Source organism: Puma concolor, chromosome A2 (assembly GCF_028749965.1).
Source record: "Puma concolor isolate L17-30 chromosome A2, mPumCon1.1.hap2, whole genome shotgun sequence".
Lineage (NCBI taxonomy): Eukaryota > Metazoa > Chordata > Mammalia > Carnivora > Felidae > Puma > Puma concolor.
Window position 1 is genome coordinate 59,241,489 of NC_141668.1, and position 13,736 is coordinate 59,255,224.

At 38.0% G+C, this 13,736-nt stretch overlaps 1 protein-coding gene and 1 long non-coding RNA gene across 14 annotated transcripts in view; one reads left to right on the forward strand and one right to left on the reverse strand.

The window, feature by feature from the left end:
• HDAC9 (histone deacetylase 9) overlaps window positions 1–13,736 on the reverse strand; it is a 708,604-nt gene that overhangs the window by 671,124 nt on the left and 23,744 nt on the right. The window lies entirely within an intron of this gene.
• On the forward strand, window positions 1,170–2,179 carry LOC147583223 (uncharacterized). Its single transcript, XR_015246438.1, has 2 exons — window positions 1,170–1,653; window positions 1,773–2,179. It is a non-coding gene; the product is annotated as an uncharacterized LOC147583223 (long non-coding RNA).

The following is a 13,736-nucleotide window of genomic DNA, read 5'->3' on the forward strand; positions in this document are numbered from 1 at the left end:
AATAGATCAGTTATTCTCTATCCCCTTCATAAGTGTTCAGTGCAGCTGACAACTTGAATAATTAAGAATTCCTCGTGTAGAATTAAATGGAATAAGATTCATGCTCACAGATGAAAGAGGGAAGAGGATGGATGGGTAGGCAGAAAGAAAAACAGATGATAGACCAGGGGTCGACAAACTACAGCCCAATGGCCAAGTCTGGCCCCTCAGCCTGTCTTAGCACAGCCCACAAGGTAAGGGCGGGGTTTACATATTTTAATGGTTGAAAAAAAATCAAAAGAAGAAAAATATTTCATGACACATGAAAATTATATGAAAGTGGATGAAACATGAAGAAGTGGTCCATAAATAAAGAGTCACTGGGACACAGCCACACCCATTTGTTTACCTATCGTCTATGGTGCTTTTGTGCAACAACAGCAGAGTGGAGTACCTAAAACAGAGGCCATGTGGCCCACAAAGACTGAAATATTCACTTTGTTCTCCTTTTCAGGATGTTATCTGTATGCCAACTCCCGAGGCAGACAGATAAGTAGATAGATAATACAAACTACAAGCCCCTATCATCTACCCATCCCAGTAGGTTGCACTAGAATTCTAAAGCATAGTAGTTACAAGCACCGAACTACTTTAGAATGTAATTTATCATCACTTAGAAAATAAAACATAACTATCACGAGCCAGGACTCATCTTGTTGCTACATTTGATTATATGTATGTTTTTCCTTAGAAAATGGACTTTCATGAAAGGCCCAGAAACTCAGGCTGTATGTAGCAGGACTTCTGCTATTCTCTCAGCAGAGGATTTTCTGCCTTCTCCCTCCCTTTCCCTCGTGGTCTACTATCTCTGATGCTGCCTGCACACACAGCCCCTTTCCCTTCTCCAGTCTCTGATTCTCACCCACATGGCAGCCGGGCTGGGGCAGTGTTCCTGGGGCAGGAATGGCTATGGCCATGGCAAAGGGGAGAAGAAGGGAGGGAACCCTCATTCCTCAGTGCCCCTAAAGCTGTTCTCAGTCACAGGTCAATTTCTTCCAACATACTCTTCTCCTTCTTTCTCACCAAATCTGGTATCTCATGGAAATGTAAGTAGATCTTAATTCAGTATTTTGAGTTCACGGAAGCCCTATCATTCTTTCTGTGCACTTTCAAATTTCTCTACAGGTCTAAGAGAAATGAATGAAGAGGGTGAAGAAGCCCCCTCCACACCACCATCTATTTCCTCTGTTGCTAACAGTTAAAAGGCGAAAAACAACAACAACAACAACAACAACAACAACAACAACAACAAAAACTTAGAAAACATCAATCAAGTTATCTGTTGCTTTTGGGGCAGAAGTATAAGAAAAATGCTCTGACACTGTGTCTTGTATTAGAATGGATAATGGAAAGACAGAAACCCTGTCAGGAACAACAGCTAGAGGCTGGACAAATGGAATGGATCAGATCAATCTCCTGTATTCTCAGAAGAAAAAGAAAATAACAGAAGTGATATGAAGTGGCCAAGGCCAAGAAACTCCCCCCAAAGTTTACACCATGAAACAGCCTTACGTGACTACACCATCTCTATCCCATCCCACAGAGCTTTACCAAGATGACAGCTTATCACATGGAATCACTTAGAAATGTAAGAGCTGGGAAGGACTGTTCAAGGTTCGTTTTATATTTTCTGTATCAAAAATACTGCTTGCAACAAAGTAGATGCTCAATAAACATTTTTGAATGAATAAACTGAGTAATAAATGAATCTATCTTACTCCCTTATTTTACAGAAACTGGAGTATTTCAAGATCACATAGCTCACTGGAGAAACCTAAAACAAAAACTCAATTTATAAGCTCTCCCTTGCCCAAGGCCATTGTTCCCTAGTGGCGGGGAGCGTGGAGGACATGGATGACATTCACCCAACAGACCTTCTTTGTCTACCCATCTCCAGATGAGCTTGGTATTGTGCTCAGAGAAAGTGTGCAACTGCCCCGCCTCCCAGAAGATAATTCATCTGAAGCTTAGAGTCTAAGCCAGTGCTACCAGTCTGATTTTGGTGGCCAGTGACTGGTTTAGGAGCAGACTCTGACTCAGAACTTTGGCCAATGGAGAAAGGGACATCTGCTCGGGAGAAGGCCTTCTGGGAGATATTTTCCTATATATTATGATTAAAAGTCCACTCCTCATTCTTTGACCTTTCAGAGTTTGTTATTCAAGGACAAGATTCTTGTGGCTTCTAGGGACATCTCATCACCATGAGGCTATAAAGATTTCAAAGAACCTAACCTAACCCAGAACCTTGGCTTCACTGAGCTACTGAATTAACCAAAGCCAAACCACTGATTCCAGAGTTTTTAAGCGAGAGGATAAACCATACTATTATTCAAATTGAGTAGTCTCTTGCTTGCAGCCAAAACATGTTGAATCATGTATCCATTCTTAGAAGATGCTCCATTCCCTGCCTTGGCCTTTATCCTAAAGAGTCTTCACCTAAGTTCATGGGAACCTTAGGCAACATTGTAAGGGAAAAAATAAAAAGCTAATTCTCATTGCCAAGATAGCAGGAGGGCTTCAAGTGCCCACCTCTACCCCCAGTGAAGCACTAGTCTATGCCAAGCCAAACTTCAAGCGCATTTTCCCAGTAGAAATATATGTTGTGTGGGCCCCATGACGATTATAGAGCAGAAATTGTACTATATGGTTTAAATAGGTTTTTGTAGGTTGGCCTGGAAACATAACATTGTTTCTATGGAAAATGTTTCAAACTCCAAACTCTGTTCCAAATGAACTTTTGAATGCAACCTGTTTTAAATTGGGGGGTTGTATATTTATTTATAATTAAAATACACAAGGATGGAAATGAGCTATCAGGTGCAAAAATCACATTTGGACTTCTCGCTTTAAATTAATCAGTGTCCCTTTGCCATTTTGGATAAAATAACTTTGAATAAAAGGGGGTAGTAATATCTTGCAGTACCAAATAAACATTAAAAATCAGAATTCAGATAACCTACCATATCTTAAAATTTGCTATTGGAGGAGGGGTTACTTTACAAATTAAATAGTGCCCATCGTGCCAAAATCTGTCATTGTAAGCAATGTCTTCAGGGCCATTGGGAAATGTTTCAAGCAGTAATTTGAATGAATGTATGAAAATATTACACCAAAATAAATTTAAAACCCAAAATAGAAAAACCTTTGTATTTAAGGATTAATCCAAACCCTTGGAGTTTTGTGTTCAAGTCAGCCAACAACTATAATTTGGTTCCCACCCCCCAACCCACACCTGCCAAAAAAAATCTCCATTTCTTGGTCCGGATACTAAAGATAGATCGGGGTATAGCAGAAAAGGTACTTCCTAGATATTGTAACTTTTTCTATTTCCTCTACAATAGAATGAAAAAAATACCATCTAGGTCTCAGACCTGTTGTGACATTTACATGATATAGCATCCCCCAGTGCTGTACTTGAAATCTAGTAAGTACTCAGTAACTGTCAGTTTCATTACTTTGTCTCCTCTTCTTTCTTACAAGAATACTGCCCTCATCTAACATATCTAAATTCTCACCAACCTACACACATAACTGACAACCAGAGTTTATTCTTCTGGTAAATATGCATATGGTCTCTAAAGAAAATCAAGTCTAGCATAATCTTTCAACTCTATGTGAAAATGAATTAACATTTTTCTCTGCCTGGTATAAAATATTACAATTGAATGCTACAGGGACTTTTCATTACTGCATTTTCTGAAACTTATATTTAAATTCCGCTGAAACCATAGATCTGGATGTAAGCTTCTGGGATTGGCATGTTGAAGAAATACAAAGGTAGTATAAAAGGGTAAAAAAGAAATGAACAATTACAATTCAAATCAAGGTTTGGTATGATACAGAGAATCTTATCTTCGCCTCAAGATCTCCTCATTTTTTCCTTGTGAACTATTAAGTTTCAGAGTTTCCAAAATTATTCTTTTATAATACAGCAACCATTTTTTACTTAAAAGTAAACTGTAATAATTAGTGAATGCCAGTTAAAATAATGATGTCTATAGCTAACATAAGACAGTAAAGATTAAACCTCAGTGTTCTTAATGCTTTGAAATTAATGTTGAAAGCAGGAATTCATTCTTTTGGTTAACTTGACTGCCACACTGAGCATATCTCTGTGTATTGCTCTCTTAAAATGTTCAATTTTTTGGATGCTGCTTAGAAGCCATCTGTGTTCAACTCCTCTACCGTTAATTTGGAAGTGTTATTTGCATGTTGTTATGGTACTCATGTTACTTTGGTTCCATGACCTGTCCTTTCTCTGCTTACTAAATCTACCAAATAGAATGAACACCAGGTAAATCAAAGAGTTGCCTTTGTTCTATGTGATTATCGTACAAAGCAATTGAAGCTGCTGTCCCAAGGCTCCACAATAAAACTCAACTCCGCACAGGTAAGCAGAAGCCTATCCAGCATGGCTATCTATATTTTCCAAAGCACCAGTCCCAAAATACACTGTTTCAAAGCAATTTAATATTTTGGTGAAAAAAAGAATGGGTATCACAGAGGGAATGAGTCTTGTCAATTTTCCTAAGCCATACTTCCCACTCACAAAAATGTAAGTTTTCAAATAAAATAATTCAAATTAATTTCCCACCTCTTATACTCCAATAACCCCTATCTGTCATGCTTTATCTCAAAATTAAAATTTATCAGTGACTAAAGAAGCAAATAAAACAGTTTCCTCTTGAAGCTCTCTACACTTCCCTCCCCGAAGTACAATTTGGTCTTCCTCACATCTCTGTATCTTCTGTTATGCTCTAAGTGCAAAATGCCCCAAAACTACCTTACTGCCAGCATGCAAACTCTCACCCTCAAGTTTCCACAAAGAGTATTCGATTCCTCAACAAGCAGCAAACTCTACAAATCACCATCACGCCCAAGAGAAGAGCAAATCAAATTGCTCTTGAAAGATACAAAGAGAAGAAAAACTAAAAGCTCTCATTCTTAATCTAAAAACAATGCATATGTATGAGCAACACTAAACTCTAAATATACATTTGTATTTCACCCACACTGCTTATGACTACAGATTTTTGCCAAAAATATTACATTTAAGTATAATACCTCAAGTTTTTGAAAATCTCCAAACACCCTATCTTTCCTCCTCACTACCTACCCCCAACCCAAATATATTACTACAAACTTCTGGGTAAAGGACAGAAAATCTCACACTAAACATGAAAAACTGAGGTGAAGGATGTTTCCCAATGTAGGGGGAGAAAAGGTTTGGGTTTAGAACCATCTCTTAGTTTAAAAGGAATAGGCTTTAGAGGCTGAGATGGGAATGTCGGCTCTGTCTCTATATGAACTGTTTAACACTGAGAAACTGACTTAACCTTTCTGGGCCTCAGGCGTAAGATGGTCTTAATACCTTCTATGATCACCGTGTATACAAAGTATAAATAAGCAACAGGCTATACAGCACAGTTTCTCAGCCTCAGCACTACTAGCATCTTAAGCCCCATAACTGTGTTGTGGGGTCTGTCCTGTACATTGTAGGATGTTTAGCAGCATCCCTGGCTTCTACCCACTAGATGCCAGTAGCACTCCTCCCTTCTCTTGATAACCTACAATGTCTCCTGACATTGCCAAAAGTACTTTAGAGGCAAAACCTTCCCCTGTGGTATATCGCTGAACTACCTGGCTGATAATAAATGCTTACACTGTAATGGTAATAGTCATCATTATCATTATCCATTAAATACTAGTGTCCAGATAAACATTGTAGTACCATTGACATGTTACTAAAGAAAATGTTCTTTGGTGGCAAATATGGGCAGCATGGCGACGCCATAGTCAACATCCAGCAGTTTGATCACCACCTGATGACATGTACTCTCAACAAGATACCTATGGTCTTTTACAGGTAGTAAAGAAATTTGGGGGAAGTTACAGGGAATATAAAATACCCACAGTTTTTGGGCACCTAGGTGGCTCAGTCAGTTGAGCATCCGACTCTTGATTCTGGCTCAGGTCATGATCCCATAGTCATGGGACTGAGCCCTGCATGGAGCTCCATGCTGTGTAGAGTCTGCTTGAGATTCTCTGTCTCTCTCTCTCTCTCCCTTTCCACTCTCCCCTGCCTTCTCTCTCTCCCTCTCAAATTAAAACACACACACACACACACAAACACACACACACACACACACACACACAAACACACACACAGCTAAAAAAAATTATTGCCACAAAGCACTACTTTTCAGTCCTAATGTTAATTTGTAGCAGAGCGGTGACCAAAATACTGACACACTTACTCCTAGTTCAACAGATATTTCATCTCACCATGACAAGTATTTAGGAAAAATCCAAATTAGACAGTCAGACTTTCCAGTGTCTATTCACTGTCCAAGTGCATTTTCCCACTAATTCCTTTTGGTAAACTAGCTAAGTTGCTCCAACTTTCTTCCTGTTTCCTTCACTATATTACCCAGTTCTTCAGGAGACTGACAGCTCTCTAGGGTCTAGAAGACAGAAGACAGATTTAACCAAGGCAAGTTTGGTCAGCAAGAAACTGATAGCTTCAGTCTCTCTAGTATGCCATCACAAACATTTTCTATGGCAAACATCCGCAGCTAGGATAGAACAGATAGCATTTCATATTTCACTTCACCAATGTACATTGCTTGGTCAGATCAGTTTTGCCTCGAAGACCTACTCAAACACTACTGCTTGATGTATTTCTAAGAATTTTTACTATTAGAAGCATGGGACACAGTGTCTATGCCTTCCAAGGAAAAGGCATGGAATGACTACTGATGCACTCTGATTTCAAATATAACAACTTTTCTATTACAGGGTTGTAACCTAGCATTTACTAGAAGGTCCATGTTAGGGGCAGATTGTAAGGTTTGCTACCATGTTCTTGAGTAGAGGATCAGCAACAAAAAATTATAGCAAGAAACATCAGTTTTTGCTGCTCCTAAATATGGTAATGAAGGATGAATGAGTTTAACTCTAGAGTAGCTTTAGACAAAATATTCTGGAAGAAAAAAAGTTCATCTTTGGTATCCCCATGCGGACCCACCTGTGGTTTTTATGGTATGTATCCCCCTCCCCAAGCCTAAGATACTCTATTCAGAGCACCATTTTTCAGATGCCAGATTTCCCTTATGTACTTACGCTGGTCAGTATCCTCTTAGAGCCCAGATACATATCTTCCAAGTCAATCATTAATGTGATAAATTAATCCATGTCACAGTGTTAATGGCCCTCTCTAACAAGAAAATGCAAAAACAGAGTCTGGTGGCAAAATAAATGAAGATTTGGAGACTAGTAATTTTGACCTAGTTACTTTTATAAGCCTTAATCTTTAAACTGTGTTATAATAACATAGATCGCATAGGTCGCTGCACAGAATGCAGTGTTTAGCACACAGTGAACATCAATAATTGCAACTATATTACTAAATTCCTCTATTATATCCTACCTTGAAGTCACTCCAATAATGAAATTTTTAAGCAGGCTAGAAAATAAGGAAATTATTTGACAATTTTCACAATAAAAAGGGGAATAAGGTATAGCAAAGAAAGAGAATTTCAAAAGGAAAATAGGAACCCTCTATTCTGCAGATGTGGAAACTGACATGGCCAAAGCAAGAGCACCATGTTTATCTATCATTCCTTTCCAATGGCTTTTACATCCTTTCTACTCAGATTAAGTCAGGTTAGGTATCTGTCAAAGAAACATAAATACTACCACTATTTTAGCTCTGATTCCCATGTTCTAGTCTCTAAAGGGACAAGTCAAGAAAAAGTAAGAAGTCAGAGACAAATGTCATTATTTGGGCCATTGGTAAAGTAGGGATAATAAAAATACATTCTTCATGGGATTCTTGTGAGGAGTATATAAATAATACACATTAAGCAGTGGGCCTGGCATAAGGAAGTCCCATAAATGTCAGCCATTAATGTTACGTAGAACAGTGTGACATCTTACCTTCACCCACATAGCAAATGAAACCCAGAGAGATGAAGTGATGTTGCAAAGCTATGTGCTGGACGTGGAAAAAAGAACCCAGTATTCTCATGTTTCTGATGAGGAGAAAAAGGAAAATGTGGAACAAGGGGAAAGAGCAAGTCCACAGAGCACTACCATGAACTCTCCACCACCATTCAAATGCACTCTAGCATTAGTTTCCTAGGGCTGCTCTAACTACCACAGATGAGGTGGCTTAAAGCAACAGATATTTATTCTCTCCCTGTTCCAGAGGACAGAAGTCTGAAATCAAGGTTTTAGCAGGGCCATACACCCTCTGAGACTTGGTAGAATCCTTCCTTGCCTCTTCTTACCTTCTGGTGGTGGCTGGCAGTCCTAAGCATTCCTTGCCTTATGGCTGCATCCCTCCAATCTCTGCCTCTGCTGTCATATGGCTTTCTCCCTGCATGTCCCTGACTCTCTCTCTCTCTTCTCCTCTTATTATAAGGACACTGGCCCTACTGGATTAATGGCTCACCCTACTGCAGTATGACCTCATCTTACCTTCTTTTTAAGTTTATTTATTTATTTTGAGAGAGAAAAAGAAAGAAAACACACAAGTGAGGAAAGAGGCAGAGAGAGAGAGAAAGAGAATCCCAAGCAGGCTCCAAGCTGTCAGTGCAGAGCTGGATGTGGGGCTCCATCTCACAACCGTGAGATCATGACCTGAGCCAAAATCAAGAGTGGGACACTTAACCGACTGAGCCACCCGGGTGCCCCAGACCCCATCTTATTTTGGTTGCATCTGCAAAGACCCTTTTGTCCAAATAAGGTCACAATCCCAGGTACCAGGGATTAGAACTTGAACATACTGTTTTGGAGGAACACAATTCAACCACAACACCTCTCTCATCTGGAGACATTTTACTTTGTTTTTGTTTGGTTTGTGTAGCCAGTTTTTTGTGGGTTTTTTAGTTTTTTTGTTTTTTGTTTTTTGGGTTTTTTTTTGCAGGGGGGGTGTTGGAGGGAGGGTCAGTCTTAAATGAGAAATTCACTGAAATGTTATTCATGCTAATGGGCCAACTCAGAATTATTGTAATAAAAAGGCAACTCTGTCTACTTAACCATGTTTACTTCCCAAGCCCATTAGTGGTTCCATGTGGTGAGAAAAATTTCCCACTCACTTTATCAAATTTAGCACATTTATTTAGTCTGAGTCAATGTCTGAAATATCCTTTCATACATTTAAGCTAACTTTTCCCAAGGTCATGCAGCAAGATAGAAGTCATAGATCTTTCCCCTGTGAGTCAGTCACTATAAAATATAGCACTGAATTTGGGTGAAAGAAAGGTGATGAAATGTGCCTGGAATAATACAGAGTTGGTTTTTCCCCATGTAACACATTTGCATTGTATTTTATTTTATACATATCTGAACCAAAACCAAAGCACCACTGACCTAAAATGAACTATAATTTCATACGAATGTATCTGTAATGAAATAGATTTGAGACTGAGAAACACTTTCTTTCCAATCACAGCTCAAAGTAAAAGGGAGTACATGTTGCTATCTATTAATATCCTTTGAGCGAAGTGGTACTTAAAGAATAAAAATGGTCACTTTTCCCTTGTCGTAAAACATCAGCAAGTCACATAAAATATAACTGTTCCAGTCAGGCATTCATCACTGCTGAATTTTTGTGTCAGATTCTCTCAGCCTGGAATGTTTCTAATATGAATTTAGTTAATTTTGATAAAGAGAAATTCACTCAATTCACCTTAAAAAATGAACTAATCTAAGCTCTGGTCATACATGCAAGGCACAAAGCAATCTGTATTAAATTTTCACCAGAAAACAGTTACCAAATTTGATCTGGCAGAGTAAAGTCTCTCAGCACAAAATCATTGAGAAACATGAGAGGCCTTTTCTGGAATTTTATAATGTGGATGAAATTTTCTCTTTAGGAATAAACATTACATTTCATATACATACTTGAATAACTATAGAGATACGAGCCAAACATGGGGCTGACTACATACAAGCAGTGTAGTGAAGTGTCTAGGGTCCACGTGGAGTCAGATCAGACTGCCTGGTTTGGAAGCCATGCCTTGGAAGCTGCAATAAATTAAAACAGCCACTCAATCTCTCTAACACTCAGTGTTCTCAGCTGTAAAAGAGGGATGATGATAATAGTACCAACATCGAGGATTTTAATGAATAATAGATGAAATGACTATAAAATCTTTGGCATAATGCCTAATGTTATTATTATTAAGAGCACGGATCCACACCTGGCAGGTATGGCAAACTGCCTGGTTTCAAATCACAGCTGCTATGAAGTACTGGCATTGAAATATTGGGCAAGAAACTTCATCTCTGTGAGCATCACATTCTACTAAAGGGGAAAATAATAGTAACTACTTCAAGAATATCAAATGATATGTATGAATTGCTTAGCTCAATACTGGAATACACTAAGATCTCAGAAAAAATATATATACTTCGTTATATCTTCCTGGTAGAATTTAATTATGCAAATAATTTAATAATTGGCTTTTCACTTACACACACTGCAAATTTCTTTGTCATTTAAAAATTATTCTCATAAATCCAAAACAAAGAATTATTCCATGCCTAGAGGGTCAGAAATATTTTTGCAGGTATGAATAGTGCAAGATTGATCAGGACAGGGATTTTTTTTTAAGTTTATTTATTTTGCGAGAGAGAAAGAGAGAGCATGAGTGAGTGAGGGGCAGGGAGAAAGGGAGAAAGAGGGAGAGAGAGAATCCCAAACAGGCTCCAAGCTCAGAGCAGAGCCCAATACGGGGCTGAGTCTCACAAAATGTGAGATCAGGAGCCAGCTGAAATCAAGAGTTGGACACTTAACCAACTGAGCCACCCAGATGCCTGTAGACAGGGATTTTAGAAATATTCCTTTTAGACCCATTCTCAGTGCTCCCAAGTAGTCCATGAATAGTTTACTTAAATTTCACTCTTTTCTAACATATTTTAGCTGCACAGAAACTAACATATTTCAAACAAGAAGTCTGGAAACAACCAGAAAATAACCAAGTAATGTGTGCAGCTATACTTGTTTAAAGCATTCAGATACAAAAAGTATTATCAGGCAGATTCTCAGAATACTTTCCTCCTTGCTGAACTTTTTCACAGGAGCCTTCCCAGCAGCCACACTTGGTAAAGAGAGCCTGTTAACACTGGTCCCCTTTCAAGTCCAGGATTGTGTCTCACTTCCTGAACTGCTCTATCTAGACTGACACTGAAGAATGGATCCTCTTGTCCAGCAGGAACTGTCTGATGGCTTTACTTACCAATTAAAAGTAAAATCTAGATGGAGGCCAAAAAAGTTTCTCCTAGGCCAGTAGGTATGGAGACTGAAAAGGCTGCCTTCCCAAATAAGACAGCCTTAAATTGGTGAGAAATACAAGTGCAAAGGTTGGAGCTACACAGGGCCTTAGAGCCTCCCCTTTAGCAAACACTATTAATTGGCTAACCAAAGCCATTCTCTCCTATGCTGTCTCTTGCTATAGATGTTGGGAAACTAAATATTCACTTTTCAATCTCTTCTGTAGCTAGGAGTGGACAACGAGGTATAAGCAGAACACTGCTAAGGAAGTGCTAAGGTTCTCTAAAGCTTTTGCTTTTGTGATTAAACAAGACACCACCTGCCTGGTGCTGTCCCTCCCCTGCCCCACCCCCTTTTTTCTACCTAGAACATGAACGTGAGGTTGAGAACAGCAATAGCCTCCTGCAACCATGAATCAATCAACAAACACAAGGACCAGCTACTGGAGCAGGGCCACAACAGTGTTCTAACTCTAATAACGGAAATAGAGAGTAAGGCATTATTCTTTTAAACATCAAGGCTAAGATGCCAGGATCATCAGCCAGATGGCTGAAGTGGTATTAGATTTACGAAGGAGGTAGGTAACACAGTGTCAGATTCAATGATGGTCACTACAATGGCAACAAGGAGACAGCTGTCTGAATTTTCAATACCAATATCCACATTTAGCATCATCAGTACCAATATCTCTGAATACTTAGGCCAATTATTTAATATGTATTTGAGAAAACAGATCTTAAAAGACTTGAAATGTTAAACTACCATGCAAATGTAAAATAGTTCTTTATTTTACTATATTTCAACTGAGAGGCAAATAAGGACTGTAAATCTTAATAATGACAAACTAATAGAACTGAGACAGGATAAGCAAAAATGTTATGTATGCATTTCTTTGATTGAAGCATATATATAAGTATGAGTGTGTTAAAAGCAAGAATCCAAGTGAAAAAGTCATAAATTATAATGCTGAAGAAAGTCATGTTCCAAAATAAGACTTGTTTTCTTCAGCAGTCTGGATAACATTTTACCTTGTGTTCAAACTATCCATGCATGCAATGAATGCAGTTTAGTCAACCTCAAATTATACCCCATTTCTGATCATCTTGTAGAAGCTCAACCTGTGTCCATGGAAATGTAGCATCACATTGCAGGGCTAAGTAAAAGAAACAATACTTGGCATTTAAATGCATGAGGTACCTTTAAATTGACTCCTTTTTTATTTAAATATCTCCACCGAAAAACAGACTAAAATTTCAACTCATATTTCAGAAATTAAATCAACATGAAAATTCACCCTGGTCAATCACATATTCACCTCTCATTCTATAAGTTATTCATAAATTAACTGGTTCCTTTCTGAGTTTCTTTTCTTGAGCTCATCCTTCCCACTTCTTCAATTACAATTCACTGATGTAAATGAGTTTAATGTACCTGTACTTGAATTTATCACATCTTATGTTATCATTCCTCATCCTTAGAAAAATAAGGCTCCTCCTATTTTTCAATTTTCCCACAATTTTCTCACAGGTCTGCATTTCATTTCCTACCATATGTTTGTCACCTTCTTCCAACATTTACTTCTACCTTCTACACCATCAATCTCTCCCTCTCTACTAGCTTTCTTCATTAGGGCTATAAATCCATTCAAACAAAAACACAAACAAAAAACCCCCAAATCTGCAAATGTCTTCTGGCTACCTATAACCTAGTACCTAAGGAACATCCCTTCTCTGCTTCTCAAAAGAGTAGATCCCTTGTTTCCAAACATCCCATATATACAACCATTGTGTGCTATTAAGTGTTTAGCAATCAGCTCCAATAAAAAAAAATATGTGTTTATATATGCGTGTGTGTTTATTATAAATTTTACTAGTATAAAAGAGACATAGCACAGAATTTACACATAATAATGAAATATACAACATTCTTTACCTTAAATTCCACACAGAAAACTGCTTTCTTTTTTTTTCCAACTTGTTTCTTAGAAAGTGCTTTCACTGATATTTACCAACTCTGGTGTGCTCTGATATGAATGAATGTTGGTTGATATTTTCTTTTACATTAATAAATAAGATGAAAGTGAAACAATGAATATGTATGTCAGAACTTCTCTTGCTCATCAATATTGGGAACAACTTCTCTGTTGAATTAGATAATATTTTACATATATGAAGAATATTTGGAAAAATATTTCTTCAATTTTTGTACCATTTACAATGCAATTGCTACATATCCAACATTCTTTTGAGTTTAGTCTGCATTATTAACAATATATCTATCCCTTTAAGTCTGGAAAATCAGCACAACAAAATCTCACATTTGCAGCATTTGCCAATTTCCATGGTATCAATACTCTCACTATGGGAAATTTCAAGATACCAAAGTGAAGTCAGTGAACATAGACTCCAGAAGAGGT